Source organism: Grampus griseus (genome assembly GCF_964374135.1).
Source record: "Grampus griseus genome assembly, chromosome: 13".
Taxonomy (NCBI): domain Eukaryota; kingdom Metazoa; phylum Chordata; class Mammalia; order Artiodactyla; family Delphinidae; genus Grampus; species Grampus griseus.
In genome coordinates, this window is record NC_139007.1 from 86,339,423 (window position 1) to 86,346,762 (window position 7,340).

General features: G+C 48.2%; 1 pseudogene across 1 annotated transcript; it reads right to left on the bottom strand.

Annotated features, from left to right (window-relative positions):
• Positions 1-5,371: 5,371 nt before the first annotated feature.
• Positions 5,372-7,118, bottom strand: LOC309831522 (methionine adenosyltransferase 2 subunit beta-like; annotated as a pseudogene). The gene is made up of 3 exons: positions 7,029-7,118; positions 5,629-6,661; positions 5,372-5,421 (listed from the first exon to the last, which is right to left on the bottom strand). The product of its transcript is annotated as a methionine adenosyltransferase 2 subunit beta-like (transcript).
• Positions 7,119-7,340: the final 222 nt, after the last annotated feature.

Genomic DNA, 7,340 nt, shown 5'->3' on the forward strand with positions numbered 1-7,340 from the left:
CTCCCTGCCCCAGCGCCACACAGCACCTGCGAGCTGCCAAGGTGGGTCCTGTCTGGGGTGTATCTGCCTCTCCTTGTGTGGATCGTCCTTCCCGCAGAATCCTGCCAGGCTGGCTTGTTTCCGTCTCGTTCTCAGAGAAGCTCCAGCCGGAAGGGGGTGCCCGTTTTCCCTCCCGTCACTGTCACGTTTGCCCTGTGTATTTTCTTCATCTCTCATTGCTGTCTGAGGTGCGCTGGGTTATCATCCGTAAGCTCCGTTGGAGCAGGGACTTTGTAAGCAGTGTGTATCCCTGGTGCCTGGAGCGGAGGTCAGCCCCAGTACGTGCCCGGGGAGGATCCAAGGCGACCACATGCACAGATCCAGGGGTCTGGGAAGCAAAGGCTGGGGCTGGGCAGCTGCCGCCCGAGGACGACACGGTACGCTTTCAGGGGGACAGCCATCCTTACCCTGAACCCAGGGAGGCCCCCGCTTCAAGTCTGAGGAGTGGCTCAGGGACAGCGGGCCTGGCTGCCCCGCCCCCCCCAGGCTGGTCAGAGCATTGCTCCTGACGGACGTGGGCAGGCCTCCTGTCTGTGGCTCAGTGTGGACACTGGCACAGGACAGCAGCGGGGTTCGAGGTTGTGCACTGACGGCCCCGTTGGATGTGCCGGAGGGCAGCGCTCACCTGGGGAAGAGCACGCCCCACGGCCCAGGTGCAGACCCTCCTGGACTCGGCCTCGGGCTGCCTGGGACCCCACCTGGTCTCTGCCCTTGCACGCTAACCCACGCCGCCCTCCTGACACGGTCTACACTGCCAGCCCCCATTGTACGAAGGGGCGTATTTGGTGGAAACAAGTGCAGAGGAAATGAGGGCAGCCACTCTCCTGGGTCATCCACGCTGGACGGAGGAGGAAAGTGAACAGCATGTGACAAAGGCTGAGATGAACCAGCAGAATGGCTTTTCTTGGGGGAAACGATTCAGAGAACAAAGTAATTTTAAAGTAAAAACCTAATTGAACTACTTGAGATTTGAGACCGTTTGTACCCACAAAAGGCCGCTATGAAAAAGGGGCAGTCAGAACGATCTTTTAAAATCAATTATCTTCGGCTGCGTTGGGTCTTCGTTGCTGCGCACGGGCTTTCTCTAGTTGTGGTGAGCGGGGGCTACTCTTTGCTGTGGTGCGCGGGCTTCTCATTGCAGTGGCTTCCCTTGTTGCGGAGCACGGGCTCTAGGCGTGTGGGCTTCAGTAGTTGCAGCACGCAGGCTCAGTAGTCGTGCCTCACGGGTTCTAGAGCGCAGGCTCAGTAGTTGTGGCACATGGGCTTAGTTGCTCCGCGGCATGTGGGATCTTCCCGTACCAGGGCTCGAACCTGTGTCCCCTGCCTGCATTGGCAGGCGGATTCTTAACCACTGTGCCACCAGGGAAGCCCCCAAAATGATTTTTGATTAAAAAATTGTTGTGCCAAGTCATTCGGTGGACGGATTGAATGATGGGATAATGCAAAAAAAAAAATAATAATTAGTAACCTCAAAGGTAAAGAACTCCCTGCACGTGTAGCAAAAAGACCAAGGTGGAAACAGAATGGTCAGGAGATGCGGACAGAGGATTGACTAAGGACTGCAGCAGCTACGTGTCCATCCACAGGGTTAAAACTGAGGCAGGAAACATTGGCAGAAACGTGCACAGGTTCAGAGACACCTGAGTGTCTGGATGAGTGAAAGCCAGGCCCACAGCTGGGTGGATCCTGCTTAGTGATCATTTTAAAGGAATGAGAATGAAATTGCCTGACCGGCTGCTACAAGTAATAGAGCAATAACTACAGAGTTAGGAGGGAAAATGAATTTTGAGCATAGAATTTCTACCCTGATGGAAAAAAAAAAAAAGCAACCTTCCTGCCTTGTCGGAAATGGATCGCAAAGCAAGGTAAGATGGGTCTGGCCTCTCACGTGGCATCAGGCTCACGTCACGTCTCCGCGGGGCAGTCTGTGCTGCTACCGGCAGTGGGAGGGGACTTGTGGACCCCTCCCCATCTTCTGGAGCACATTGGGCCTTTACCAGGGCTTTGCCTCTGCAGAATGGTAACTCTGGGTAAAGTCGGGCCTGCTTCCCCGGAACCAGGAAGGAGAAGAGAGGGCAGGGGGTTCTCAGGCCTGCATCTCAGGGTGGATGGAGAGGAATAGGGACAGGGGAGCAGCAGGATAGAGGTGTCTGGGCCATGCCTTATATACAGGGGTCATTTTGGATATTTTCACCTGAGTTTGTTGTTTTGGCAATTTATGAAATCTTACAGTTTGATAATGAAATTATTTTTCCCGTAAATGTTTAATTTTCAAACCCTTCTAGTTGCTAAAAGCCAATTTGGGCATGTTTTATAAATCACTAGACTATTGGATATGGACCTTAAACTCTCTTTTAAATCATTTATAGTTTGTAAAACTGAATGGTAGCTCTTCCGAAATGGAAATTTTTGATGAATGAGTTCCCTTTTTACTTCAGGCATTTTTACTTCAGGCATTTAGCATTTCTCTCCCCTTTCTGTCTCAGTCCATGTGATGTGTGATTTTTTATCTGATCTTCTGTTGAAATTTTGGTATACAGAATGCTGTGCTGCGCCCACCATCCTTAGTCTGGTGTTGGGTCTCGATGGCAGGCGCTCCTGCAGCCCCCGGTGCGTTGGCTGTTTGGCTGGGGTGCCACCTTCCCTGACCCCTCTTCCCCATTGCACACACCTGGGCTACGCTTACCCTTTCTCCTCTTTCAAGGCCCAGGTTAGAGGAAGCAAGTGTTTTGTCTCCTTCGTGTGCCAGGTACTTGTCATCTGTCCCTTTGACTCCCTGCACATCCCGTTGTGGGGGAAGTATACCAGAATTCCAGCCGATGTTTACAAACGTTTAAGGTGCTGGGTGCCAGGTGCTGTGCCGGTGCGCGCACGCTCTGTGCACAGTCGGCAACGGGGACTTGGGAAATACCACATCTGTGCCACCGCGTGCTGCTCACGGGCCCTGTGAGAAGGTTACAGCAGGACCACCAGAAAGATGATGTCCGAGATGATCTTTGGACTTCGGTTCCCTGGAAACTGGTGGGCTGATGGGTTCTGCCCAGGGTTGCCGGACTCACGGGGAATGAGCCAAGGGCCCTTCTGAGGAGGAAGGGTGTCACCAGCAAGGAAGTGTGGGGCAGCAGAGGTGCAGGGGGTTGAGTAGCAGACGGGTTGGGTGTACATGTTGCAACCACTGCACAGATCAGGATCCTGGACACCTAACTTCCTGGCTGAGTGCTGTCGGGCAAGTTATTTATTATCAATGTTCTCAGTTTGCTCAGTACAAGGGGGAGTGAATACTGCCTGACCGAACGGGGCGGTTGTTGTGTAACATAAGTAACGTATGCAGAGTGTTGAGCAGTGTTCTTGGCAAATAATACTCAGTAAATATTAATGGTTTTTTTTACTAAGAAGGTAAGAGTCACGGGACGTAGTTTAACTTGGATGTGGAGGGAGGAGAAGAGAGAGTGCCTTGGGTAATGGCAGATGAATTTCTGTTCCTCTCCCGAGGCCTGATTCAGATGCCACTTCCCACCAAGCCTTCTTCCCCCCACCTCGAGCTACCCGCAGTGTAACGTGTTCATGGTCTGGGTTTTCCTTGTGTCCCCGTCAGTGGTGTCCCAACGGGGGTTTCTAGCTGTGACTGCACACCACTTAAAGGAGACCTGGTGTGGTAATGGAATGAAAAACACCCAGACTGTTTGAAAAGTCACAGTATGCCATAAAAATTTATATCAACTATGATTTTAACACCCCAAAATGTGTTGTAGTTCCTTTCACAAGAGAATTATGGGATTAAAAAGTAATTTCTTAGTGCACTACAGGCTGAGCTGTTAAGGGTGAGGTTCAAGCTTGAATGTACAGGGTGAGCATCTTTGTTCAGTCTTGCTGCTGGGGGTCTGTGTGATGAAGATGATGGAACATCAGAAGTTATCCCGAGTTAAAAGCTAATTGTAACAGGATACTTTCTCAGATCGTACCAAATGTAGTAATTCATGAGTTAGATTTTGAATAGAAATAATCACTAGGCTCTTGTATTATTCGATAACCCAATGAATGAAGAGGAGTGCATCATATAAGTACACTGTAAAAACATTTAGGTTTACTACTGATTTGACACAATATATTGATGCAGACCATATTAACACTATGATATGCTGTATGACAAGAACATTAATGAAAAACTGATGAATGGACATAATTAAAAGAGAGCATGTATGTTACTATAATGTTACTAGTCACTGAAAAAAAATTGAAACGCTATAAATTCCAAACCCATGTGAAAAAAGAACTCGAAAAAGTTTTCCAAAATTTGACAGTTCTAAAACTTACATGCATGACGTTTCCAAAATGAATTGTAATTGAACTCATCCATCGATGAAACTCTTAAAATATGTCAGTAATTGAAAAACCATTTTGATCAGTCATCCTAGAGTAAAATTATTTTTTTATCTCCATAGGAAGATGTTTTTAAGTCATTCTGATATGAAGAGGTGATATCAGAAAGTGTGCCGTTAAAGCAATGTAGGAAAAATGTATTACAAAAATACAGCAGTTAATGAAAATATTTATTTTCCTGTATTTTGCGATGTTTGTGGTATTTGTCAGATTTATTTATTTTTTATATTTTTATCATGCCAGCAGTACCTATTTATTATTGTTCATGAATGGTCAAAAGACTTACAAGGCTCCTTACTATTAGTATAACCACACATACGAAATATCACTTGGTGACATGGAGTGAAAAGGACAGTTTCATATATATTAAAAAAATACATACACATGTTCTCTCAAAGGCTCACCACTCACCGCTACAGAAGCAGGAAGCATCAAGCTGCAGGAGTTCCAGTATACATGACAAGTTGAAACATCTCAAGCGGAAAAACTGCACTTCAATTGCAAAAATAAAGTTTCTTCAAACATTTTGATCTGAGCTCAAGCAAAGCAAATGATGAACACCAATGAGTTTTATACTATTTAACGCACTTTAAAACAGAAAAGGACCAACAGATGCAAAAGTCCTGAAAATGTAGAGGTTATTTATAGGAATGAACAATGCATTTCATCCAAAAAAAAGTCTACAGCAGACGTGTTTCATCCTGGCTCTCACATATTTGAGAATCATAATTTACTATATTCAAACAGCAAGTTAAGCCAGAACAAAATGATAAACAGAAAACTCATGACTTCAAACAAGGCATTATTGTCCTTGGTTTCCTTAGTTTCACCAGTGCAAGAGCATCATTCACCTGAAAGATCATGAGTCACAATTAAGAGCACTGGTACAGAACGGCTTCCTTTTTTCTTTAAAAAGTGCCACATCTCATTTAAACAACAACAACACACAATGCTAATGAAAGACCATTTGTCTCCATCTCTTGTCAATGAGGAAAGGCCAGAGTGATTTTTTTTTTTTTTTTTTTTTTGCGGTACGCGGGCCTCTCACCGCTGCGGCCTCTCCTGCCGCGGAGCACAGGCTCTGGACGCGCAGGCTCAGCGGCCATGGCTCACGGGCCCAGCCGCTCCGCGGCACGTAGGATCCTCCCAGACCGCAGCACAAACCCGTGTCCCCTGCATTGGCAGGCGGACTCCCAACCACTGCGCCACCGGGGAAGCCCCAGAGTGATTCTTTGATTCCAATTCGAAATGGTGTTCACTGGCCAATGCCTAAGGCCTCCAATTTGGAGGAGTCAGGCTGAGCGTTTCTCAGACGTCGTTGTGCTCCTAAGACAGGACTGTCAGTTATCAGTCTCAAGTGGCTGCTGAGGAGCTTGAAGGCGTGTGCAGTTGCACGTGCCATTTCATACTTAGTCATCTGTTCATTGCCGGACCAGTGAAAGGTTCCGTTAACTGATGGATCTAGCATCCTCTTCTGTGATAACTGACGCACACAGTGCCACATCTTTGACGTGTGTGGGGAACCGCTGCTGCCGGTGGTCGCTGTTCGCAGACTTGTTGCTGAACTGCACTTTATCAAACATAACGGTCACGGCACTTTCCTCAAGCTTTTTGACTTCTCCGTACAGGACAGGAATTCTCAAAACAGCAGCTCCTAGATTGTTCTCCAGGATGGCCCTTTCTCCTTCTAGTTTTGTTCTGCCATAAAGATTTAGGGGACTTGGTACGTCTTCCTCTCTCTAAGGTGGGCTTGTTCCAGCAAAAACATCATCGGAGCTAATGTAGATTAGAAATGCTCCGACCGCAGCTGCGTTCTTCACCGAGTTCCCGGAAGCATCGACGTCAGGTTGCGAAGCAGCATCCGGCTGATTTTCGACAACATCTGGCCTCTCTCTGCTGCACAATGTACTAGGACACGGGGCTGAAAGTCATAAGTGATGTGATGAACTGCTTCAGACTCCAAGAGATTAAGCTGCTCAGATTTTGGTCTTGCTCTTCTAAAACCACAGCCGACGGCATGCCGATTATTCTGCTGAAATTCTGCTAAATTCTTAGCTCTGCCAAGAAGCCTGGTGGCACCAGTAATCGGAACCCGCCAGTTGGGGCTGCTAACTTCCTCCTCCACCAAAGGGCAGTTCACGGGGACAAGGTGGATACAGAGCTCCGTCTCCCGCCCGCCGTGCCCGCCGTGTTGGCGTCGCCGCAGACTCGTTTTCACTCCAGCGCCCTCGGCTCTCCTCCCCTAGGTCCGGGCCGGCCGATCTGTCAGACTTTTAAAATTTATAGTTTGCTGGGCTCTTGTGTTTCTTCAGAGTATGTATGTTTATAGCTAGCTTTGTATAGGCCATTTCGTATCCCTCCTCTAGCAGAAGGTAATCCCAGATGTTACGGGCTGCTAAGCGAGGCCCTGCCCTAGTCAGTAGGCTAGGAGTCTAGCCAACGGAAAACAGTGGAGACGGAAAAACAGTTTAAGTCTGTTATCAAGGAGCGTTGGTCATTGAAAATATGTAGGCATCTGAAATTTGAGCAGATTCTGTAGATCAAATGAGAAATATTGAAAGTTTCTTCATGAAACTCGAATCCTGAGAACCTCTGGTGGGAGAGTCCACAGTGCCGTTGGCACCCGTCTTCTCCCCGTTCTCACAAGCCTTCACGCAGCGGGCATGCGGCCTGCTGGCTACCCGTCCAGAGGGACACATCTGGTCGTCTCCCGGGCATCACGCCTGCTCCAGGGGTTTCAGCGTCACAGAGGCACTCGGCAGTCTGCTGCCGTCAGCTGCTTGTTTTGTACCCTCTGGTTCAATGGCAAGCTTCCTGGTTGCAGACAACAGTCTCAGTCTATCCCTAACTTAGACAGAAATGCAGTTTCTTGGAGAGATACAGGATGGAGAATCAGGCGTCAAACCAGCCAGGAGCCTAGG